Source organism: Triturus cristatus, chromosome 2_1 (assembly GCF_964204655.1).
Source record: "Triturus cristatus chromosome 2_1, aTriCri1.1, whole genome shotgun sequence".
Classification (NCBI taxonomy): Eukaryota; Metazoa; Chordata; class Amphibia; order Caudata; family Salamandridae; genus Triturus; species Triturus cristatus.
Genome location: NC_140581.1, coordinates 315,182,509 through 315,199,948, shown reverse-complemented (window position 1 = coordinate 315,199,948; position 17,440 = coordinate 315,182,509).

The following is a 17,440-nucleotide window of genomic DNA, read 5'->3' as shown; positions in this document are numbered from 1 at the left end:
GAAACAGAGGAAATCCTGAGAGTTCTCCTATCCGATATCGGAGAAGAAGCGGAAGATCAGGAAATTCTGTATGTGGATGACGAGAAAGAAGTGAAAAACGACGAGAGGCCAAGCTGAGTAATTTCCAACAGATCCTTGTAGAAATATAAAGGATTGAATAAGAAATTGAAGTATTTGAGTCACCTGATAAGGTCTTAGCTCTTGTAGGAAAGCTACAAGAGGCAGAGTAGAAGAGGCTAAGTCAAAAGACACGGTTAATTTTAACAAGATGGCTAACATAGATGATAACAAGAGTAGATGTACCTTTATGAGAAGATGGTGCAAGACATGTTGTTGTTGTACAGGACTATTAATGCTTCTTTGGAGCGTACTCGCTCTTTTGATCTCTTTCAAAGTAACTTTAGATACACTAGAGGGACATACAGAGAATATGACTAACATAGTGAAAAGTTCACACAAGGTAGTTCCATTTAGAACAAGCACTGAGAATATGCACAATGATAGGTCAATAACTGATTTTTCTAGCAATGTCTTTTCAAAACTATTGTATGAATATGTAAAAACAATGGACGTAAGGGATTGCTACGTATGTATGCAATTACCTGCCTCTGTTTCAGAAGGGGTGACTTATCATCACCTCCCAGCAACTTATGGAATAACATGTAGCGTTTTAACTAGTATATTTTATCAAGTAGGGAAATTAGAATATAATTTGTCTAATATAGATAATATTCTTGGACAATTGCCCATGAATAATGAATTGAATCCAGCTAAAGCTGCTAATGTATTAGGTGAGATTTTTATAGAACCTAAAGAACTAACTTTAGAATATATTTTTAAGAACAATATAACTTGCAGTTTGAAGACAGAAGAGAAAACATTTTTGGATATGGTTGAGGAAAGGAGATTGAAAATACATAAAAATGCAGAAGGACATAAAGAAGGGGAAAACATTTGGGAAATAGATGGGAAAAGGAGACAAAGGGTGATGCTAGACCAACAATAGTTATAGATTCACCACAGAAAGGCAAATTATGCATTATGAGGGAAAGATCCCAATATGATTATTATTATATAGGGACAAGTGAGTGTCATGATACATATTTTATTGCATCTGGATGGGGATTTAGAGGCGGAGAAGATCCAGTTTTCCCTGGACTGTACTATATTTGTGGGAACAAGTCTTATTACAGGTTGCCCGACCATTGGTATGGCACATGTTATGTTGGCCTGGTCTTTCCAAAGATCTTTCACATGGATAGAGTAGAAAATAGTGGACCAAATAACCTACTAATGCGTAGCAGAAGAGAAACCTGGTTAGAAATTGTAGGTGATATTTTTGGAGCCTTGATACCAGCAGTGGGAATATCTTTGAATGCAAATAATATTCGGAAATTGTCAACCATAGTGGATCGCTTGTCAACAAGCACTGCTGGAGGATTTCTTTTGCGAAACACTGAACTGGTTGCCATGCGTGCTATGATTATGCAAAATCGACTTGCCCTTGATATCTTATTGGCAAAAGAGGGTGGAATCTGTGGAATGCTAAAAGTTCAACATTGTTGCACTTACATTCCTGATGAAAGCAAAGATCTAAAAGTATATATTAAGAATATTACAGAACTGCATGATGAAATAAAACCACTGGAGGTTGAAAGTATCTGGACTAGAATTAGTAATAAGATGGCTGCTTTTAAACCTTTCTTAGGTACACTAGGTAGTACTATAATAGGGAAAATATTATTTCCATTAACATATGTGATTTTCGTATTATTAATACTTAAATTAGGATGTATGTGTTGTAGACATAGAAGAAATAAAAAGAAGGTTAAACAAGAAATTTACAAAAAAAAAAGAAAAGAAACCAGAAAGAGATCTTAATGAAATAGAATTGGAAGAATGGAAGGAGAGTATGTATGACAAAACCAAAAGAGAAGATGAAAAGGAAACAGAATTCTAATTGAGCAAGAAAACATTTCGAATTTCCGTAAAAGGGGAAATAAATTGATTTTTTTTGTGGGTTTGTTTGTGGTGATAAAATCACCAAAGGGGGGATTGATGGAGCGGGTAAAATGTTTTCTTTTTATATACCCAATCCATTTATATAAGTTTATATTAAAATGATTAATAGTTAATTCTAATAATTAATTGATTGATGTGATGGTACTAAATCAACCTTATTAACCAAGAGAATACACGTGGGAATGCATTTGCATGGCCTAAAATTAATAAGTGAACTAAGTTGTATGCATATTAAAACGATAAATGTTGCTTGAGCAGTGTTAATGTGATTTGCGCTTAAATAAACCAGCATTAACGGCTTTGGATGTTGCATATTGCTAGATAAATGCATACACATAAGGGTATTAGCAAGGGAATAACACTGTTTTAATCATTTCCATGTATTAATTACGTTTTTGTGTTTCTTTGCTTAAAGTTGACTATTCAGGCCTACTAAAAGATGGCCGCCGACTGAAACCTAACTAAAGTACATGACTTCATCATTTGAACAATGGAGAAAGGCGCCTGCACTGACTTCGTTCGTGTCCTTTGTGTGACCTGTCAGACCATGCCCATGAAGACTACCCTGGGCGAGGTGCCAATGTCCCTGAACCTGAAGCAAATGTTGCAAATTGCAAATGAACTATCGAACTCAGCCGGTTACCAACAAACTGATACAATTTGTACCTGGGATCAGTCTTTCCCATACGTCTAATGTGAAACTTCTTCCACATGAGAAAATCTGAAAATGTTTCCTAATGTATTAAGATATATTCGAATTCAGCCAATCAGTGGCCTGGGAATAGAGAAAATGTTACTGTTATATGTAAATTTTTGTATAAATATTAGTAGTCTAGAGAGGGAAGGGGCTACTCTACGCTACACTCTACGCTGCTCTTCGCTAGAGACCACTTTATGCCGAGCTTTTGATGATCAGAGCTCCTTATGCTGACGGAAGAGGACGGAGACTTTAGAACTTTGATGAACTTTCTGAGGACCAGTTCTGACTTAGAAAACGACAATTAGCCAGAATAGGTAAATATGACAAAAGATAATATTGCATTATTAGGATTTAACCTGCATTTAAATTAGATAAAGAAAATCATTATTTGAATTACTGTGTCGGGTGATTATTTCTTGAAATGTTTATTGATTAATTTGAGAGTGAAAAGCGTCATTAAATCCAATAACAACTAAATGATCCAATTGACCTCCGGATGGAGGAACTGTTAGGGTAATTCAGTAGAAGTAGTTTCCTCTGTCCAAGTGAACAGCTGTAGTTTGGGATTTGATATCCCTCTGTAGGCACGGATAGTTTGAGAGAATGAATGTTGGTGTTATTGGCCCCACCAGCGTGTGATGTGTGTATGTGCGTTTGACTGAGAAATCATTCCGTCCGTGGAAGCAGGGGGAGATTTATTGATCCGAACTGCACCAGGGGACCCAGGGCATGGGGGTGCCCGACCTCTGGAGCCCTGGCTGGGATCGGAGAGGGAAATGAGCCCTCATCTGGACTTCCAGGGCAGCCCGGCCATCTGGTCACCCCATTGGAAAGCATTGCGCACAACCAGATGGCCGAGGGGAAAGGCGCAACAAGATGGCCGGGCCCTAGGATGCCAATCTGCCTGGGGGGCTCTGAGTCCCGGGGGGCTCGGAGACCCCAGCTGGGCCTCAGACCCAGGGCTGAGAATGGGGGTTCCCGGCGGACCTCCGACCCGGGCCCATGGAGGAGCTTAACCCAACCCTGGGCCTGCCCGGCGGTCCCGGGCAAGGCCGCGCACGGGAGGCCCAGCCGGGGCTCTCAGTCACAGAGGCGTAGTAGAAGCCTCCCTGGGTCCGTGGGACTCCATCTCCAGAACCCTGCGGCAGGGACGGATCCTGGGGTGGGGGGGCATCCTGGCCCACTCAGCTGCGGACTGCTAGGCCGATAGGGGTTCCGGAGTACTCTGTCCCTAGTAATGCAGAGGAAGGGTACCCCCCTTTCTGGAACCCGTGTGCACTGTTAGACTGAGGGGACACTAGGCGCAGACGTGCCTGACCTCCTGGTGCCCTGGCTGGTATCGGGGAGGCAATCGAGCCTCATCTGGACTTCCAGGACAGCCCGGCCATCTGGGCACCCCATTGGAAAGCATTGCCACCAGATGGCCGAGAGGAAAGGCGCGAGCAGATGGCCGGGTCCGAGGACGCCAATCTGCCCGTCCCGAGCCTTCGCGGGAGGGCTGCCACCTGCCCTTGCAGGGCTTGGGGGCTCCGCACACCGGGGGCCTCGGAGACCCCAGCTGGGTGTCAAGCCCGGCGAGGTCCGCAGAAGCCCAAGGGAGGAGCGGCCGGGGCCCGATGGAGCCTGTCCCAGGCATTTTGCCGCACTGTGGGCCGAGGAGGGAGCCCTGAACAGGGGAGAAGGTGGTGCCCGGACCTAGCCCATCTGGTCCCTGTCTGAGATCCGCCAGCCCGAGAGGGGTTCTGGCATACCCTGCCACTAGGAATCCGGAGGAAAGCTACCCCTCTTTCTGGGAACCCGTGTGCACCGAGTGACGGAGGGGACCCAGGGCACGGAGTGACAGAGGGAACCCAGGGCATGATGGGCTGGATGGGATTAGGGAGGCAAACGAGCCCTCCCCGGGACTTCCAGGGCAGCCCGGCCATCTGGTCACCCCATTGGAAAGAATTGCACACGACCAGATGGCTGAGGGGAAAGGCGCGACCAGATGGCTAGTCCCGAAGGACACCAATCTGCCTGCCCCGAGCCTTCACCGGAGGGCTCCCGCTTGCCCTGCACCAGAGACCCCAGTGCCGGGCACATGGACCCTTGGCAGGCTGCAGGACAGGGCATGCAACATGTCGCAATGGTGCCTACGCTGGTTCTAGGCAGATTTCTTAGCACCAGCGCTAGCGGGTAATGCAGGGGTGTGTCGTATTTTTGTAAATGCGGCGCATCCCTGCGTTACCAAATTTGGAGTAACACTTCGCTCCAACAGTTTATTGTAAATATCCTCCATAGTACGTTGAAGAAGGAGCACTGGGCCATGTGTATCCAGAGGAGTGTGTGGAGGGCTGGGTTGATATGGTTGCATAGATGTAGTAGTTATAGTATTGCAACATTTTGGAGTCTTTGAAATCTCCAGTGTAGGAAGAGCAGACCTTAGCTGATGTGTAGTCAAGGTGTGACAGGACTAGAGAGAGGATAGCTTAAGGCTTCTATGGGAAAATGAGGTGTGTAAAAATGGGTTAAAGAGTTTATATAGCACAGAAAGTGTTCCTTGCTACATGGTATAGACGGTGTTCATTTAGAATTGGGTCACTTTCTGACGAAGTGATAGGCTAAACTGAAGATCAATCCCAGGTTTCTTAATTCAGTAGAGGTTGCCAGAGAAAGGTGAAGTTCCTGGTCCCAGGTGGTTGTAGGCATGTACGACTTACATTCCCTGCAAGTTATGATCTCTGTTGGATGAGTTTAACTTCAAGTGGTTCCTCAGCATCCAGTGACAAAGGCTCAGAGGTAATGGTTAAGCCTTGAGACATCTAGACCCATCCATTTTTTCATATCAAGTATGATCTTTGTGCTTTCCACATAGGTGTAGCAAGTTCCCGACTAGGATGAAGGACTTGATGAGGTCAAATTATGAATTGAGGAAGGCATTGGAAAGAAATAGAGGTGAGTGCATTTTTGAGCTGTGCCACAGTTGTGTAGAAAGGTGCTGATGTTAAAGGGGGAGAGGTAAATCTGTCGAAGAGGTAGGAGAAGATTTGGTCTAGGATAGTGTCTTGGATACTAAATTCCACTAGACTCCCTTCAGGGAGTGGCGGTGGACAATGTCAAGAGCAGCAGACAGTCCGAGCAGTAATAGTGCAGTAACTCCATTGCTGTCCACACTTTTCTTCAATGTGCTCTAGGTGGAAATCAGGGCAAACTCAGTGTAGGTGCTAGGGTGATATCCTGTTTGGTGGTTGAAGAGTCAATTGTTTTCTTTTATGAGGTGATCATCTGATTTAGGCGATCTTGAGGTCAGAATGGTAAATGAGATAGAGAACCTTTGTCAGTGGTTCTTACGGGTGGGGTTAAATGTGAACACTAGGATGTCCTTGAATGCTGGAGTAGGGCAGTATTGTGAGAGGGAGCCTGATGAATAGTTTACCTTAACCTTGAATTGGGAGTTGGGGAATTGTGTAAGGGATGTAAGAATCTGATGTCTGCCAAACATCATCTTCTTGCTCTTGTTGACCATGTTATGTGCAGGCAGAAGACCGGAGATCTTGCTCCTAAGGTAGAGGGAATGAGGGGTCTTAATGGCAGTGCAAACTGACTGGTTTGTTGATTGCTGTGATGATATAATTTAGTTATTTACCATTTTGTTTAAGAAATCCACTAGGATTAGTAGAGACATTTTGCATTCTTGACATTTCATTTGTATAACCTACTGTAGATTAGGAGGTATTGTTTTGGCCTTTTGGTTGTTTGATTTCTAATTTTGGCAGTGAAGAACACTGAGGGCCTTATTTACAAGCCCCTTGTGCCACCCGTAAGTCACTTTTCCCATGTTAAAAATTACCCAAAAGTGGTGCAAGCGGCTTGTAAATAAGCCCCTGATTTCTTTATTCAGCTTTATTTATCTTTCATTTGAACTATCGGTCGTGTTCAGGCATTAAAACATCTTGAGGGATATCAGTCTTTCTTAACCTTGAGAAAGCTAGTTGTAGAGTTTTTCCACTTCTGTTATTCGTCTGTGTGGTGAGGTGGCAATGGGTTGGGAGTTGAGTGTTGTACGGTTTGGTTTATTCCACTGTCTGAAGGTTGCCTTATTTGTCACTGTAGTTGTTATTTTGGGGGGTTTCAATGAAGGAGAAGATATTGCAGTCACTTAAAATGATTCAAAGGTTTCCTGTTGCTGTGAGAGAAGATTGTGTCTAAGATGTAGTCAACTGAGTGTGTTGGTCTAAATACATTTTGTTAAAAGTTTAAGGCCTACAGGCTCAGTGAGTGAGGTTCAGTTGGGGAAACCAAATATTCAGGTCTCTCAGGATACAGAGATTTGTGTGGTTAATACTGCTGTGATGGATAACTTCTAAGAAGGAGTCAGCGAAAGCTCCGTTGTTCAGTGGAGGTCTGTATATCAAGAGGAAAGAGAATATGAATGTAGGTGTGAGCGTATCAGGTCCATAGGTCACAGTGCCCTTGCTCTAGCCACCAGCAGCCATTAAATCCAAACCCAGGGAAGAGCTTTGAGGAGGAAAAGCTTTTAGGACCCTTTGCTGAACCTGTATAAAAGTGTTTATGGTTAGACTTGTATAACAGTGTTATTGAGTGCCTGGGGCAGTGCCTGCAAGCATTGGTTACTGCATTCAAGAAAGTCTGCAGTGTATGGGAGGCAAACCCTTGCAAAAGTTCATTGCCTAATGACCATCAGTAGGAATGCCATGCCTGTGCTCAGTTTCCTTGAACTAAAACAAGCACGCTGGAAAAAAAGGAACTCAGCTTTTGAACTGTGGTTCCATCTTTCCCTCAATACAAAGTCAGACTACTGTAGTCTCAACAGTGGCATCTTGGGTGCCAGAGCTTGTCAGATACAGTTACAGCTGGAACACAGAATTATGGACAATAAAGCAATAATGTGGCTCTGAATGAAGAGAATACATAATCAGGACATGAGTTATAAATTTGGGGAGAAGCGAATAGGTGGACAGCTAGTAATTGTCTGTATTACTTGCACCACTCTGAACAGATATGTACTGCCTAAAGTTACCTCTGTTGAGGATGGGGGAGGCTCTTTTGGATCTCATTGTTATAACTTAAGTAATTTGTCGTCTCGCTTATTAGGTTGAAACGCACTAAGCAGCACCTGTGCCAAAGATGAAGCTATCGAACGCGTGACATCACCCTGAAGTCTAAGAAGCAATGCCCACTTTCTCTCAACCACTGTTCCACTTGTCTTCTCAGTGTCCCCTGTGTAACTTTGAGAGCTCTCGGACCTGAGAGAGGGCATTGAGAGTCAATCCATATATTGCTCCCATGGGCAGCACCAGAACTGAAAGAGAAAGCAGTGAGGAACAAAGGTTTGTGGTGAAATCTTGGAAGCTTGTAATCTGTAAGGTGTTCTTGAAAATGACTAAAAGTCCTCCTCCAGTCGTCTCCAGCAGCTCGTTCTGGTTATAATTATATGTCCCTGGGAATTGCCTTCCAAAAAATGAGGGATGTGTTGACTCTTATAGTGATGAATATGAGTTCCAGGTTGAAATGTGAGATCTGTTCATTGAAGTTTAAGTAAGTTACTCTTCATTGATTATGCTTTGATAAATATTCAACTAAGACAAAGGAGGTTTAGGTCTGGGAAGGAGAGAAGCAGGGGGCGGTGTTAACAGAGAGGAGGAAAAGTTGAAGGGTAGGTGTAGGAGATGGGGAGTTAGAAGGATTGTGGTAGAGTTTGAAGGCCCTTCATCAGGCTCCAATAGGGAGGGTAAGGCCTTGACAGGATTAAGAGGACAGGTTAAGAAGTAGGTTAGAGATGCTTAGTGAGGGAAAATAGGAAAAATGTTCTGGGTGGTGTGGTACAAATTGGGATCCCACAGTGGAAAGAAAAGATTGGGGTAAGAGAGGAAAAGTCAGATAACGAAGGGTGGAGTATGTTTGAAGAAACTGTAGTGTTGATGAGGTCTGAAGTGTTCTAAACACGCCAACAGATGTGATGCACGTGGAGTACTATGGAGGACTTGGAGGACATGAGAAAAGTAGTTAGTATGAGGGAGGGAGAGAGGAGTGTTGTGCAAAGTGGGTAAGAGCTTAAGCAGACTTTAGCTTTGTGGACAGCAAGGATAGAGAGGATAGAGGAGTGGCATAATGCATGGTTGCAAGGAATGGGAGGGAAATATGCTTGAAATGGACTGGTGAGGAGGCTGTGAGGGGGTGCTTGAATTCAAGGTAGGTTAGGAGGAGGGAAGAGGAAGGTTATTATTATTTTTTTTAATTTGTTTTATTGGTGCAAATATTACATGCAGCATTACGATCTGGAATCGTTTGACTCGTTGCTCTTGCAACACTTTTACATAACATTGGTACAATTTAAAAGCATATCTTGACGGTTTCTATGAAACATAAACAGTGCCCCAGTGTACAGTAGTTAATCATTGTCCTGTGAGGAATCTGCAGTTGGCGCGGTACATATCCCCCCTCTAAATGCATTCCATATTCCCCACAACTGTTCCCATTTTTAGGACACCTCCTATTTATATACACTGTTCTTTCTGCCACCATGGCCAGATCCATGTCTGCGCTCCAGTCTTGAATTGTGGGAGTGTTCCGAGACCCCCACAATCTGGCTATGTTTCGCTTCATCACCATCATGCCCAGCGTCACCCATATTTGTTCAGTGGTATTAAGTTCTGTTGCCTCCCGAATGTTCAATAAGCAGCGTTTAGGTTCCAGTGGTACAGGGGCAACACTGAGTCAAGTTATTAAGGACATAACCTCCACCCAGTACGTCGCTATTGCTGGGCATTCCCACATCGTGTGAAAAAACGTCCCTATTGCTCCACACTGTCTGAGGCAATGTAGATTATTAGTCTTGCCTATCCTGCATAGTGTTGGTCTTGTATCATATATCCAATGGAGTACTTTCAGTTGCACTAAACGGAGTTTCAACGGGATGGCTACCTCTCTGGGGTATGCTAATGCCTCTCGCCATGTGAAAACAAAAAGGTATGCAGTGCCTAAAAGTGACGCAGGGTGTGGTAGTATAACTAGAAGATACCAAGGTGACACTGTGAGGGTGATGAGAAACGCAGGAGAGAAGATCACTCCTTCTGGAAAAGAAGACCCTCACACACCCAACAAGCGGGTGTCTTGCTTCATCACCGGGTCTTGCTCCTTATCGGGCCGGCGGTGCAATGCCCATTCAGGCACCCAAATGGGGCCTTCCTAACGGAGATCTTTATTTCCGGTGCCGATGGGTGTGGTGTTAAGGGTTAATTCTGCTAGTTGGTGTAGGTGCATGTGAGGTGTGAGGTGAGTGAACTAAAACAGGGATAGGTGATCCACTTCAAACTATTTTAATAAAGCATGGTCACTGCCTCGCGCAAGTCCGTCTCGTCCAGATCTCCTACATTTTTGCCTGCCATTTTTCCTGGAGAGGTTGTGTGCGGTCAGGATGGTTGGGTATTATCTTGCGGTATGCGAAGGATGTGGCTTTTTTGGTCATATAGTCGGTGAGGAGCCTGTCCTCCAGAGGGGAGGCTTCAGGAAGGTTAGTGTCTGGGGGGGTGGCCAGTCAAGGGCGTGTTTAATTTGAAGATAACGGAATCGTTCCGTGGGTGCCATCGTGTAGTGCTCTTGGAGGTGAGTGAACGGGAGCACATTTCCCTTGCGCCAGAGATTGCCTATCGTAAATATTCCGATAGCATCCCTTTGGTGGAATCCTTTGGTGTTGCGCACTATACCTAATGCACTCGTATCCCAGAGGGGTGTTGCCTGCGTGAGTACATTCTGCCACCCCATCTTTCTTTGCACTATGTGCCAGAGTTGGATCGTGTGTTTGGTAGGGCCCAGTAGGGTCAATTTATGGTTAGCATTGTATAGCGCACGGTTGAGCTTCTCTGGACCCAGGAGCAACCTGTCCAAGCGGAAAGCCAGGTCTGCCTGTGGGGCATGGATCCACTGGTTTATGACTGCTAGCTGAGACACCCAATAGTACATTTGGACATTAGAGAGCGTTATGCCGCCGTCATACCATGTCCTGACCAATTTGGTAATCGCTATTCTGTCTGGGTTTCCATCCCAAAGAAGTTTGGTAAACTCTGTTTCGATGGAGCGTAAATAGGACGGGGGAACTACGAATGGGGTGTTATGTAACGCAAAGAGGAACCGAGGGAGCGCCATCATTTTAAAGAGCGCAGCCCTCCCCAACAGGGTCAGTGGTAAGGTTTGCCAATGTTTGGTATCTTTCCGCAATCTTTTTAGGGGTTCTAGGAGGTTAAGTGTCATGAAGTCCTCTGGGTCTGAAGTGATATAGATTCCTAAGTATTTGGAATTATCTCCAACTATTGTCACTGCACATCCCTTACGGAGTTCCGGTGGAGGGCCTACCAGCACATAGAGTATCGATTTGGTCCAGTTGATCGTGTAACCGGAGTAATTCCCGTAGGAGTTGCAAATTTTAAAAATCCTGTGCAGTGAACGCCCAGGAGATGCCATGTACAGGAGGATGTCATCTGCATATAGGGAGATGCGGTCCTCTAAGTCCTCAGTCCAATGCAGTCCCCAGATGACAGGATCTTGTCTGATCCATGCAGCAAGTGGTTCCAACACAAGTGCGAATAGGAGCGGGGACAGCGGACAGTCTTGTCTGGTGCCACGCGCCAGTGGGAATTCTTTGGCTATGCGTACCGTTCGCCACCACATGCGCAAGAGGGTTCACATACAGTAATTTTACCCAGGAGCAGAACATGGGCCCAAAGCCTAGGCGAGCCAGAACTGCAAACAGAAAGGGCCACTCGACTGTGTCCAAAGCCATATGGGAGTCTAAGGACAAAATAGCTGTCTTTTCTTGTATTGTGTGTCTGCGCCCGAGCACGCTATGTAATTTACGCAGGTTTAGGGCAGTGTTTCTGCCCGGCATAAACCTGGATTGGTCCGGGTGGATCAACTTAGCTAAGTAGGGCGTCAGTCTATTGGCTAACATCTTAGCGAGGAATTTAGCTTCCGCTTTGAGCAAAGATATGGGCCGGTACTAGGTGCATTCTTGGGCAGGTTTTCCCGGCTTGTGTATAACCACCACCGTGGCCACTCTCTGGTCCTTAGGGAGTTCTCCCAATTCAAGGCTCGGGTTGTACCTATTCAATAGGTGGGGGGCAATTGCAGTCACGTTTTGTTTATAAAGTTCTATTGGGATACCGTTCGGTCCCAAGGCCTTCCCCGTCTGTATGTTTCCTATTGCTATTGTTAGCTCATCGGTAGTAAAGTCCGAGTCTAATACCGACATGTCGTCATCTGTGAGCCTTGGGAGTAGTATGTCGCAGAGAAATGCAGCCACATCTTCCTGCTGGATTTTGGTTGTGGGGGTATAGATGACGGTGTAGTAAAGTGCCAGGGCATCTACTATTGCTTTGGGTTCTGTGATCATTCCTCCCATAGGGTCCCGAAGTTCTACAATCCAACGACTCGTGCGTTCTCATTTATTGAGCCACGCTAGAACCTTGCTCACCTTGTCCCCTGTCTCATAAATTGTGTGGAGCGTGGTTGTCAATGGAAGGTTATTTTTTAAGTGGAGTGGGGAGGAAAAATACTAGGAGGAGGCAAGGAGTGCAGGTGTGGGAACAGAGAGTAAGAGGGATGATGGAGCGAGCTTAGGAGGAAATGATACTTTCCAGAAGGGAGAGAGCACTCAGGAACAATGATATGAGATGTTGAGCTTTCATCTGATATTGAAAATTGTTAGACTGGAGTGGGTGCCAGAATGCCTGCTGGTGCGAAATGAATGTTCCATTGGTCATGGTTCCTTCCAGGGGTAATGAAGAATCTAGGGAGCAGCCTACTTAAAGACACATCTTCTACAAACCAGAAAGGTGATTAACCTACAGGAGATGCAGCTTTCCAAGCAATAAGTAATTCCACAACTATCATCAGCAGCACCATTGGTGCAACCAAATGGAATATACACAGTCCCAAGACCAGAGGTAACTTTAAGATCAGCAGTTATCTAGAACTCTATGGATTGTGTTAGAAGTGGTCGGGGTACCACAGTGGAAGGTACAGCTTCCAGAAACCAGAAGGTAATTTAGGGATTATGGAGTTTACTTAGAAGTGACTAAGATGCAAGCCATTGGAAGACACAGTTTCTCAATAGCGACCAGGTAAGTTGGGAGTCTGTGGGGTCAACTTACTAGAAGAGGTTGCTTGCCCATAAATTACTGATAAATTAGGATCCTGTAGGTCCTCCAAGAGCAAAGGTCTTCAAAATGTGGGGCGCGCCCCCGTGAGGGGGCATGGATGGGTTCCCAGGGGGGCCCAAATACCTCTGCAAGTACATGTAAATGAAGATGGCATGGAAGTGCGGCGATGTTTATTTGCTGCATTTCCAGGTTGTCTTCATTTACTCCGAAGCTCTTCAAGTGATATCAGAGTGCCATGTAGCCAGAGGTCAGTGAGTGTGCTGCTGTGGGCTTGGTTGGGCAGTGTCTGGAGTCTTATCTCTGAAACATCTGAGTTTTTCACAGGTCTTTAGAGACCATTTGCATATTTACATACCTTTGTAAGCTTGTTACAGAGGCTTAGTTTGTTTCTGGTTCCAGTACCCCTTGGGCTCATACTCTGCCTATTCCTTACATTTGTATTTTATATTTACTAGTGTGAGAATGCATTTCATGAAAAGGAATAGAAAGTAGGGTTGCCAAAAGAAAAATGCCATCCGTGTGTTGTTTAAAGAGCCTGCAAAGACCTCATCCTGATACTAAAAAGGGTTATAAATAAAAAAGTATGTATTCATTTGTAATGTGACTTTTCTGTCTTTGTTCCCTTTAATTATCAGTAATGAATCATTCAGGCCACCCTAGAATACAATTAAAAGTGCTTTCGCCATTGCTTGCTGCAGAATTTAGTCAACCCTGCTGTATATTTTGCCCTTCTCCTGCCGCATAATACCAGTGGCCCTGTTTATAGTGCTATGAGGTCCCAACCTGTAGCAGAAAGCACTGTGAATATGTAAGCCATTATTTTAAAATAGTATTTAATACACTAAACTAGGCTGCTGCAAAATGATGCAGTGATTGAGATAAAACAAGTTCTTACAAAATATACTTTGTAGTAATAAGTAATCAAACTGCATCTAATGCAGACATTTTTGTAAGTGTCTCCACTATTCCAGATCTCAGCTGATAACACCCTTACATTACATCTCAAAAAGAATAAATCTTTGCCACCATGAAGCTTTAAGCAGAGCCACTGGAATTATTCAGCAGGAGAGGACCACATTATGCGGCAGGTTTGACTAAATTAGGCAGCAAGAAAAGGTAAATTATACGGCACAATGCGCCACTTTTTGTGGTTAGCATTACTTTATTATTTTGTCATTTTAACTCAAGGTAGCGCGTCAGGAGAAATATTTCACCTCATTAGTACCAGTTTAACAACAAAATATATCAGTAAGCAACTACAAGATTACCAGTCAATTTTTGCAAAGGGCCTTCCACTGCTCCAGAACACTTTGCTACGCTTTAAGTAACTTTTGTTCCGTTTGAGCTAGAATTAAGTTTTTCTGTTGAAATCTGCAGATTATGTAGCAAATACAGTAAACGGATAATTATGTGGAAAACGCTGCTGCGGAAACTCATAATTCCAGTGGCTCTAGCTTCAAGTGACTCAATCGATTAATGGCTGGTAAGAAGTCTGTTTTTTTAACTTTCTGCACCACCACCACATCCTTCGCTTTCAGGCAGAGGCACCTCAAAGTCAATATTAACCATTCAGGAGCAGTTTCTTTGTGAAAGCTGAGTCCATGGGGTGGCAGGTAGAATGCCAGCAGGGTTGCATTCAGATGCAGAGCCCTAATCCTCTTGATCCCTGGGGCCTCACGGTAATGGTCCATGAGACAGAGGAAAGGATTGAGATTCATAGATATTGTCAAAGAGAAGGCCCAGAATAGGAAGCACTGTATGGGGACTCATTTTTATGTTTACAAATGGCCAGAGACCGCTTCTTCAGCGAGATACCCCAAAGAAGGGGACAATATAAGTGTTTTTTTTCTTCAAAGGGACATTCATTAGTGAAGCTGGTACTGCTGCCAAGTGTGTAAGTAGCCATTGCTGGTTTTCATTAAGGAAGCAGATGCAGCAGGACTGGGCCCCAGGGATTTGAAGGGCCCGCTGCATCACAATTATGACTGTTTACTTTTAAAAAAGGGGCTTTGGAGCTAATTTTCCTTTCAAGCATTAGGTGATGTTCCGTCATGGTGGGGAAGAGTTAAAAGATGCAGAGGAGATAGCCTGCTACTCAGGACAGCAGTTATCATTAGTGCAGCAGGTGTAGTTGCATTGGGGGTCAAAGAGTGAGAGGTTCTCACAACACCCCGATTATGGGGAGCAGTTTGTTTGGGATGGTATCTGTTTTTGTTGGATGCATTTGCTGTGTTATTAGTCTCATATTTAGTGCGGTTCATAAGCTATAGAAAAACTATTCCTGAAATCATCTCATAAGCCCAGCCCCCGCACGCAACCATGTCCCTACAGCTCCCCCAATCCTTGTCATAAAGTTTTGGAGGGGGGCCCGACCTCAAAATATTTTGCTTAGGGGAGGGAGCTCAGAGTAAAAAGGTTTGAAGACCTCTGTCCTAGAGGCAGCCATAGGTGAAGCATGATGATGTAATTGTTGTGACAGGTATGTCCCCTGCATGGTAAATGGGTATGTACTGCTGCCCTTTGTGTCCAATCTCATGTGATACTGGCATTCGGACATTTATTTTAGCCCTGGTGTCACTATAATCTAGAATGTGTGCAGCAGAGGCCTAGTCCTTCCCATGACACTGTGAGGCCCAGGACATGTCCTGTGACCTGGAGGGGTGCCCCAAGCTTGCCCTTATAGTAGACAGTGGACTTTTGTCCCTTTTCTTGGTTTATTACGTAAAGCAGTGGTGTCAGCATACCATGTTTGTGTTAATGGTTTGACGAGACCTTTTTCTCTGTGTCAGTGAGAGGGCTGTTTACTGATCTCTCTCAGGTAAAGTTACACTGTTATGGGAAATCCAGAATCTGGTGCTGACATCCTATGTGCAAGATGAGTGTGTGTTTCCAGTGAGCATGTAATAAGTGTCAGTAGTACCACTCTGTGTAGGTTTGGGTGAGTATTGAAGCCAGTGGGATCCATTTTGAGTTACCCAAGTCTCAACGAGACACAGGATGGAGGGTGGGTATAGCTTACCCAGCCAGTACAACTGGTTGGCGTGCATTCTTGTGGCAGGAGGTTGCAGGAGGACAGAGTTTCCAGGAAGAGAAGCCTAGCGTTGTCCCTATGTGGGGAGCCCCATACAAAGCTAATGACCCAAGAGAGCGATCCAGGAGCGACCAATGCTGAAAAAGGGGGTCACCCAGTTTCTCTGAACAGTTCAGGAGTGAACTGTGCCAAGCCTATACCAGAGCATATACCATAGCAGCCTGTTTCAAGCTAGAGAGACTGATATTGCTGGCAGGTAGAGGTTTACAGAGTAACCACCACAGTGGAGAATCATGATTGGCCCACAGGTCCCAAAGTCAGGTGTTGCCATGCACGCCACCCTCAACCAATCTAAGATTGACCTTTGAACCTTGTCCTGAAGAAAGGCTTCTCCTGAGGTAGAAGCGCCAAGTTGTTAGACCTGGAGTGTAACCGCATTTGCTGCCCTGTCAATGAACGCAGGCAAAATGCACAAGTTAGCCGGCTCTGAGGGACATTAGAGTGAGGCGCCTGCCTAAAGGTATTGTATAAAGAAATGATAGAACGCATTGAATTAAGTTGCTCCATGAAACATTGAAAGCTTTCTGAGCTATCTACATCCGGCGCTATCCTTTCCTAATTCCACAGAGAGGTAAGGACAGTAATAGTATGAAATCTGACCCTAGTGGGAGGGGAACAATTACCAGGAATGAGGGGGCTGTAGTGCCTCACTCTAAGGGCACAATTTTTCAACTCTGTACAAGCCTATGGAATTGGGTAGTATTTAGTTCTGCTGTGGGATTAAGGTACTGTCTTTTTCTGTAAAAGATAAGCACTGGTGGGATGTTATACTGTTGTGTCTGTTGATTGATTGTTGAGTCTGATCCCTACTCTATCTCTCTGAGAAGACTGCTCACCCTCGGTACACTCTTAATGAGGTGTGGAAAGGGTTTAACTTGGCCCCGTTTGCAGAAACATAGTAAAATGGGTCCCAGGACCCTGGTGGCCAATGACCCCATCCAGCAGGGTTGGGTTCCAGACTAGCCCGTCTGCCTGTGGCCCCAAGAATAGGGTCTGACAGTCATCATCAGGCACGTGGGGGTGCAGAATATCCCAGTCAAAATAACAACCTCCAACATCCGAATAGGACACTTTACAACGCAAACTTTTACATCGCATGCCTTTACAACCCGGTCTTTATGTCGCAACATTCATTACAATGCATGATTTTACAACGAATGCCATCACAACACATTTTTAGAAACTACACTTACAACCCATTCCATTGCAACGCATACCATTACAACGCATAATACTTTTAGGGCAACAGTAGCGTAAGTGTTGGATAGTGTAGGGGTAAAAATTACTATTCCAACTCCAGTGAGTGCAACAGTAGGGAAAGTGTTGGACAGTGTAGGGGTAAAAATTACTATTTCCCATTACTTACCTTATAATGCGTTGTAGTGGCATGCTTTGTAATGGCTGCGTTGTAATGGCAGGCGATGTAAAGGATGTTGTGTTTAAATAACTGCGTTGTAAAGGTAGTGCGTT